The sequence below is a fragment of the Hemiscyllium ocellatum genome, chromosome 31, assembly GCF_020745735.1.
Source record: "Hemiscyllium ocellatum isolate sHemOce1 chromosome 31, sHemOce1.pat.X.cur, whole genome shotgun sequence".
In the NCBI taxonomy this organism is placed as follows: Eukaryota; Metazoa; Chordata; class Chondrichthyes; order Orectolobiformes; family Hemiscylliidae; genus Hemiscyllium; species Hemiscyllium ocellatum.
In genome coordinates, this window is record NC_083431.1 from 51,976,525 (window position 1) to 51,984,027 (window position 7,503).

Genomic DNA, 7,503 nt, shown 5'->3' on the forward strand with positions numbered 1-7,503 from the left:
CTTGTCTCCTTGTTTTAACACCCGCCGATGGAAACCGCCAAATCCCAGGCATTTGTCACCCTTTGATTCCAGTCATTTCCTCATTATCGATGTTTTACTCACCTTCATTTTATTCGGTTGTTTTTCCCGATCCATTTTTCATTTCATCGGGATTTCTGGCAAGCTATCCTCCTTTTCTACTGAAAATACCGAGGCAAAAGTAATGATGCAACATCTCTGCCATTTCCCCGGAGTCACTAACAATGCCCCACCTTCTCTTGACCACCCGCTTTCCCTTTAGGCCAGCGGAACAAATCTTCTTGATTTTGATGTCCCTGGAAATATTCCATTCAAAATTCCTTTTGGTAGCTCTTTTACACTGCTTTGTGTCTTTCCCGCTCTCTGTAACTTTCCCAATCAGCAGGATCTATGCTGAGATTTTTGTCAATGACTGTTTTCTTCTGTGAAGCCGAGCTTTCCCTCTCAGCGGGATCAACTGGTTTTCTATTGTCTTCAATGTTTCCTTAAACATTCTCCAGTCTTCTTCAGTTCTTTGAGCCATCAGCAGATTTTCCCACCTTATTGTGGACGGTCTCGGTCTCATCTCGTTCAAGGCGGCTTTACCGAACTCTCCAACTCCAGCAGCAGATGCATGCTTTGTACTTTCAAACACTACCTTGAACTGGGTCGCGTTATCATCGCTGTATGATAAGTGGCCACGCACGACTAGCTCACTCATTAAATCCAACTCATTACTCATTACTAAATCCAGGAGGCATTCAGGACATAATGCAGTAAGAAACAGTCCTGGCAATACACCAGACATGCACTACCTTTCTGACAAATGCTTGACTACATCTCTAAATCTCTGTGCACATTAAAATCCCTCAGGTGTAGTACTCTGGCTTTGTTACATATTACCTAGTTTTCTGCATTTTTACCATCTAGGACTCAGAGATGCTACCAGGCGGTCTGTACATAACACCTATTACAATTTTAGGCATTCGACTATTCCTCAGTTGCACCCACACGGTCTCCACTGAATGCATTCCCTTCATTATGTCCTCTCTCATCATTGAAAGAATTTTGTTTCTAATCACGGAGGCCACTCCACCATCTCTGCCATTTTCCATATCCGTCCTTTACCACTATCCTATAACCTCGGTCAGGTTATTAGGACAGATGTTAGGGGTAGATTCTTCACTCAGCGGGTTGTGAGTTCATGGAATGCCCTGCCCGTATCAGTGGTGAACTCTCCTTCTTTATGGTCATTTAAGCGGGCATTGGATAGGCATGTGGAAGTTATTGGGCTAGTATAGGTTAGGTAGGATTCGGTCGGCGCAACATCGAGGGCCGAAGGGCCTGTACTGCGCTGTATCCTTCCATGTTCTATGTTCTTCACAATTATCCTTCTGGGGATCACCTTTTGCTTTGCTCAATCTGCAGCACACTCTCCGTGGTCAATATCTCACGCCAGAGTGCTCCACCATTCAAACTGATTACCATCGATCCACCTCAACTGCACCTCCCTTCCAGAATTCCCTGAGATATCAAAACTCCATCCACTGACCCTTAAGTATCCTCAACAGTAGAACACACACCACTCTCTGGAGAATATCATTCTAAAGATTAACAACACAATAACTGCCGAAAGTTCGCCTCATCTCAGTCTGAGATGATAGGAAATACAGTCTGAAAATCCAAGTCATTGGCACCTATTGCTTCTGCTTTATCCACCCGACTGTTAATGAACACAACATTTTCTTGCATTTAGTCCAACATGAGTTTCCTTTTCTCAAAGCATCTTGACAGTGTCTTCAAATAGTATGATTATCTTAGTGCACAGTTAAGATTTCTAAAGTAATATCCTTATTCACTAATGTCCTTCTGTCTTCCTTAAATGTCAGGGGCTACTCCTCTTTCCAAATTCCACCTTACTGTTGTTAATAGTCTGCACTCTGGAAATGTTATTCCTTTACCTTGGTCATCTTGTAACTAAGGCACGGTGATGTCAATTAGATCGAACCATTCATCTCCATTTGTACCATTGTTAGGGCGATCTTTTTGTGAAGTCTTCGCCTGTTCAGATAATAAGCCTTGATTTTTGTACCTGGCAAATACTCACTCTTTGCACTTATCTTATTATTTGTCGCTGATGTGTAATAATCATCATTACAAGGATTGAACTTGCTGTGTTTGCTGACCCATTCTTCCTGCCTTAACCATATCGATACACCGTTGTATGAACTCGACTGGTGAGTGCAGATATTGTCAAACTCCCTTCACCTGACAAGCCCTCACCACAACGTTGTTGCTTTCAGGCCCTATCCACACCACTAGTTAGACGGTTGTTAGAAAACAGGGGAACGCTGACATCGATCAGGGAAGTGTGATCCTCGTAAGTGAGGCATCAATTGACAAAAACCACCGTTTGTGCTCTTCAATAAAACACTTGCTGCTCTGGTGTTCCTGGTGCGTTTGCTCCAATCTCAAGCAGTAATGGTGTGTTTGTGTATTGGGGGAAGAAGGTGAACAATGAAATTGGGCAAGAAAAAGTGAGACAGAGAGACGGAGTGAGGAGTTAAAAGGACTTTGCTTGATGAATGGGAGTGTGAGAGTGCGAAGCTGTGAGCAGCCCCTGGTGGCTGCAAAAGCCTACTGCACCTGGTATTCCCAGGCAGTCTCCCATCCAAGTACTAACCAGGCCTGAGTCTGCTTAGCTTCCGAGATCAGACGAGATCAGGCGTTTTCAGACTAGTATGGCCGTAGGCACTTACACCCTGCATTTATGGTTCCTTAAAGGCACACAGTGCTGCATTTACAACAACTTGTTACCAGTCAATCATACTGCACTAAAGCATTTCTCTTTCCTTTGCCTTTCTATTCTCCCATCTCCATCTTTAGCTCCTCTACTTCACCCCCTACACACACACACACACCACACACCCACACCACACACACCCACACACGTTTATTACACAACAGGATCAACTCTTTCACACTCACTCCACTCCATTTCATGCCCATCCAAGCTGCTTTACAAATGAACTCCTTTACAAATTACAACCACAGCAACATACACACACCACAACGCTGTTTAGCCCCTACAACCTCTGCCTCCATTCAATCACATCATGGCTCAGCTCTCGCCCAACTTCATATGCAAGCCTCTGGCCCTTGGTACCTTTGCTTCACAAACATTTATCTCCCTCACATTTCAATTTAACAACTCATCCAGCATCCACTGCGCTTTGTCAGAAAACGCTTACTAAAACCCACCATCCTATGTGTGTGCACGACGGCTTCCTCACATCTCTACCCAACCCTCCGGCCCTAAGTCTCACGCTATGTCCCTTCATTCTACAATCCCCAACCAGTAGAAATAGTTTATCGTTATCTACCTTCTCTTTTCCTATTCATGTCTTCAAGACTTTCATCATACCCCCCATTAACATTCTCAATTCTACAGACCACAGGCCGAAATGATATGATCTCTCCTTCCATCTTGACCATGCAAGTCCAGGTATCATTCTTGTAAATCAGTATTCTACTCCTTTCAGAAGGTGTGCTGCCCAGATCCGCTCACAGTACTCCAAGTGGGGTCTATCTAACCAGGGTTTTGTAGAACTGCAGCATAACTTCAGCATCTTTCTACTTAGAAAGGACAGCAATCTGTTTGCTTTCTGGATTATTTTCTGTACGTGTCCGTGACATTTTAAAGATGTATGCACCTGAACCCCCAAGTCTCCTTGGACATGCACTTCATACCATCCAGGAAAATACCTTGATCTGTCCCTTCTTGATCCAAAAATGGATAGCCTCACTATTGCTTTCATTCAAATGCTTTTGCCACAGTTTTGCTCATTGACTTAATCTATCAATATCCCCTTGCAATTTTATGCTGTCATCTACACAGTCTACAATGCAGCCTAACTTTGTGTCATCCACAAATTATGATATATGACTTTCTGTGCCATTATCCATTTCCTTAATAAATAACATCAATAATTGAGGCCCGAACACAAGTCCTTGTGAGACACGACGGGTTACATCCTGCCAATTGTCTACCTACCCATTGTCTCTACTTTCTATCACCTGCCACTCAAACAATTTCCGAGCCATGTCAGGAATTTGCCCTCAATTCTGTTGGCTTCTACCTACTTAAGTGGACTTTGTCAAATTCCTTCTGGAAGTCCATGTAATCAACATCTATGGACATTATTCCCTGACAGCTCCCTTAGTCCCCTCTGCAATGAATTTGTCAGGCACGACCTACCTGTCATGTGGCTCTCCCTGATTAACTCAACAATGTTTGAGGTGCTCACTTATCCCATCCTTGATTATAGACTCCAACAAATTCCCTGCCATAGGTGCTCAGCTCCATGCTCTGCAATTCCCGACTTTTCCGAGTTCTCCACTCTAAAAAAGCGTGACTGACACGTGCAACAATCCAATCCGGAGGGACGACTCCTGTATCCTGGGAATTTTGAACGATGACAGTTAGGGCTTCTATGAGGCGCTTGTCTCCTTGTTTTAACACCCGCCGATGGAAACCGCCAAATCCCAGGCATTTGTCACCCTTTGATTCCAGTCATTTCCTCATTATCGATGTTTTACTCACCTTCATTTTATTCGGTTGTTTTTCCCGATCCATTTTTCATTTCATCGGGATTTCTGGCAAGCTATCCTCCTTTTCTACTGAAAATACCGAGGCAAAAGTAATGATGCAACATCTCTGCCATTTCCCCGGAGTCACTAACAATGCCCCACCTTCTCTTGACCACCCGCTTTCCCTTTAGGCCAGCGGAACAAATCTTCTTGATTTTGATGTCCCTGGAAATATTCCATTCAAAATTCCTTTTGGTAGCTCTTTTACACTGCTTTGTGTCTTTCCCGCTCTCTGTAACTTTCCCAATCAGCAGGATCTATGCTGAGATTTTTGTCAATGACTGTTTTCTTCTGTGAAGCCGAGCTTTCCCTCTCAGCGGGATCAACTGGTTTTCTATTGTCTTCAATGTTTCCTTAAACATTCTCCAGTCTTCTTCAGTTCTTTGAGCCATCAGCAGATTTTCCCACCTTATTGTGGACGGTCTCGGTCTCATCTCGTTCAAGGCGGCTTTACCGAACTCTCCAACTCCAGCAGCAGATGCATGCTTTGTACTTTCAAACACTACCTTGAACTGGGTCGCGTTATCATCGCTGTATGATAAGTGGCCACGCACGACTAGCTCACTCATTAAATCCAACTCATTACTCATTACTAAATCCAGGAGGCATTCAGGACATAATGCAGTAAGAAACAGTCCTGGCAATACACCAGACATGCACTACCTTTCTGACAAATGCTTGACTACATCTCTAAATCTCTGTGCACATTAAAATCCCTCAGGTGTAGTACTCTGGCTTTGTTACATATTACCTAGTTTTCTGCATTTTTACCATCTAGGACTCAGAGATGCTACCAGGCGGTCTGTACATAACACCTATTACAATTTTAGGCATTCGACTATTCCTCAGTTGCACCCACACGGTCTCCACTGAATGCATTCCCTTCATTATGTCCTCTCTCATCATTGAAAGAATTTTGTTTCTAATCACGGAGGCCACTCCACCATCTCTGCCATTTTCCATATCCGTCCTTTACCACTATCCTATAACCTCGGTCAGGTTATTAGGACAGATGTTAGGGGTAGATTCTTCACTCAGCGGGTTGTGAGTTCATGGAATGCCCTGCCCGTATCAGTGGTGAACTCTCCTTCTTTATGGTCATTTAAGCGGGCATTGGATAGGCATGTGGAAGTTATTGGGCTAGTATAGGTTAGGTAGGATTCGGTCGGCGCAACATCGAGGGCCGAAGGGCCTGTACTGCGCTGTATCCTTCCATGTTCTATGTTCTTCACAATTATCCTTCTGGGGATCACCTTTTGCTTTGCTCAATCTGCAGCACACTCTCCGTGGTCAATATCTCACGCCAGAGTGCTCCACCATTCAAACTGATTACCATCGATCCACCTCAACTGCACCTCCCTTCCAGAATTCCCTGAGATATCAAAACTCCATCCACTGACCCTTAAGTATCCTCAACAGTAGAACACACACCACTCTCTGGAGAATATCATTCTAAAGATTAACAACACAATAACTGCCGAAAGTTCGCCTCATCTCAGTCTGAGATGATAGGAAATACAGTCTGAAAATCCAAGTCATTGGCACCTATTGCTTCTGCTTTATCCACCCGACTGTTAATGAACACAACATTTTCTTGCATTTAGTCCAACATGAGTTTCCTTTTCTCAAAGCATCTTGACAGTGTCTTCAAATAGTATGATTATCTTAGTGCACAGTTAAGATTTCTAAAGTAATATCCTTATTCACTAATGTCCTTCTGTCTTCCTTAAATGTCAGGGGCTACTCCTCTTTCCAAATTCCACCTTACTGTTGTTAATAGTCTGCACTCTGGAAATGTTATTCCTTTACCTTGGTCATCTTGTAACTAAGGCACGGTGATGTCAATTAGATCGAACCATTCATCTCCATTTGTACCATTGTTAGGGCGATCTTTTTGTGAAGTCTTCGCCTGTTCAGATAATAAGCCTTGATTTTTGTACCTGGCAAATACTCACTCTTTGCACTTATCTTATTATTTGTCGCTGATGTGTAATAATCATCATTACAAGGATTGAACTTGCTGTGTTTGCTGACCCATTCTTCCTGCCTTAACCATATCGATACACCGTTGTATGAACTCGACTGGTGAGTGCAGATATTGTCAAACTCCCTTCACCTGACAAGCCCTCACCACAACGTTGTTGCTTTCAGGCCCTATCCACACCACTAGTTAGACGGTTGTTAGAAAACAGGGGAACGCTGACATCGATCAGGGAAGTGTGATCCTCGTAAGTGAGGCATCAATTGACAAAAACCACCGTTTGTGTTCTTCAATAAAACACTTGCTGCTCTGGTGTTCCTGGTGCGTTTGCTCCAATCTCAAGCAGTAATGGTGTGTTTGTGTATTGGGGGAAGAAGGTGAACAATGAAATTGGGCAAGAAAAAGTGAGACAGAGAGACGGAGTGAGGAGTTAAAAGGACGTTGCTTGATGAATGGGAGTGTGAGAGTGCGAAGCTGTGAGCAGCCCCTGGTGGCTGCAAAAGCCTACTGCACCTGGTATTCCCAGGCAGTCTCCCATCCAAGTACTAACCAGGCCTGAGTCTGCTTAGCTTCCGAGATCAGACGAGATCAGGCGTTTTCAGACTAGTATGGCCGTAGGCACTTACACCCTGCATTTATGGTTCCTTAAAGGCACACAGTGCTGCATTTACAACAACTTGTTACCAGTCAATCATACTGCACTAAAGCATTTCTCTTTCCTTTGCCTTTCTATTCTCCCATCTCCATCTTTAGCTCCTCTACTTCACCCCCTACACACACACACACACCACACACCCACACCACACACACCCACACACGTTTATTACACAACAGGATCAACTCTTTCACACTCACTCCACTCCATTTCATGCCCA

General features: G+C 43.9%; 2 non-coding genes across 2 annotated transcripts; both read right to left on the reverse strand.

Moving 5' to 3' along the window:
* Window positions 1–2,631: 2,631 nt before the first annotated feature.
* LOC132830651 (5S ribosomal RNA) lies at window positions 2,632–2,750 on the reverse strand. The gene has a single exon (XR_009646429.1). It is a non-coding gene; the product is annotated as a 5S ribosomal RNA (ribosomal RNA).
* A 4,379-nt stretch (window positions 2,751–7,129) lies between these two features.
* LOC132830653 (5S ribosomal RNA) lies at window positions 7,130–7,248 on the reverse strand. The gene has a single exon (XR_009646431.1). It is a non-coding gene; the product is annotated as a 5S ribosomal RNA (ribosomal RNA).
* Between the last annotated feature and the right edge of the window lie 255 nt (window positions 7,249–7,503).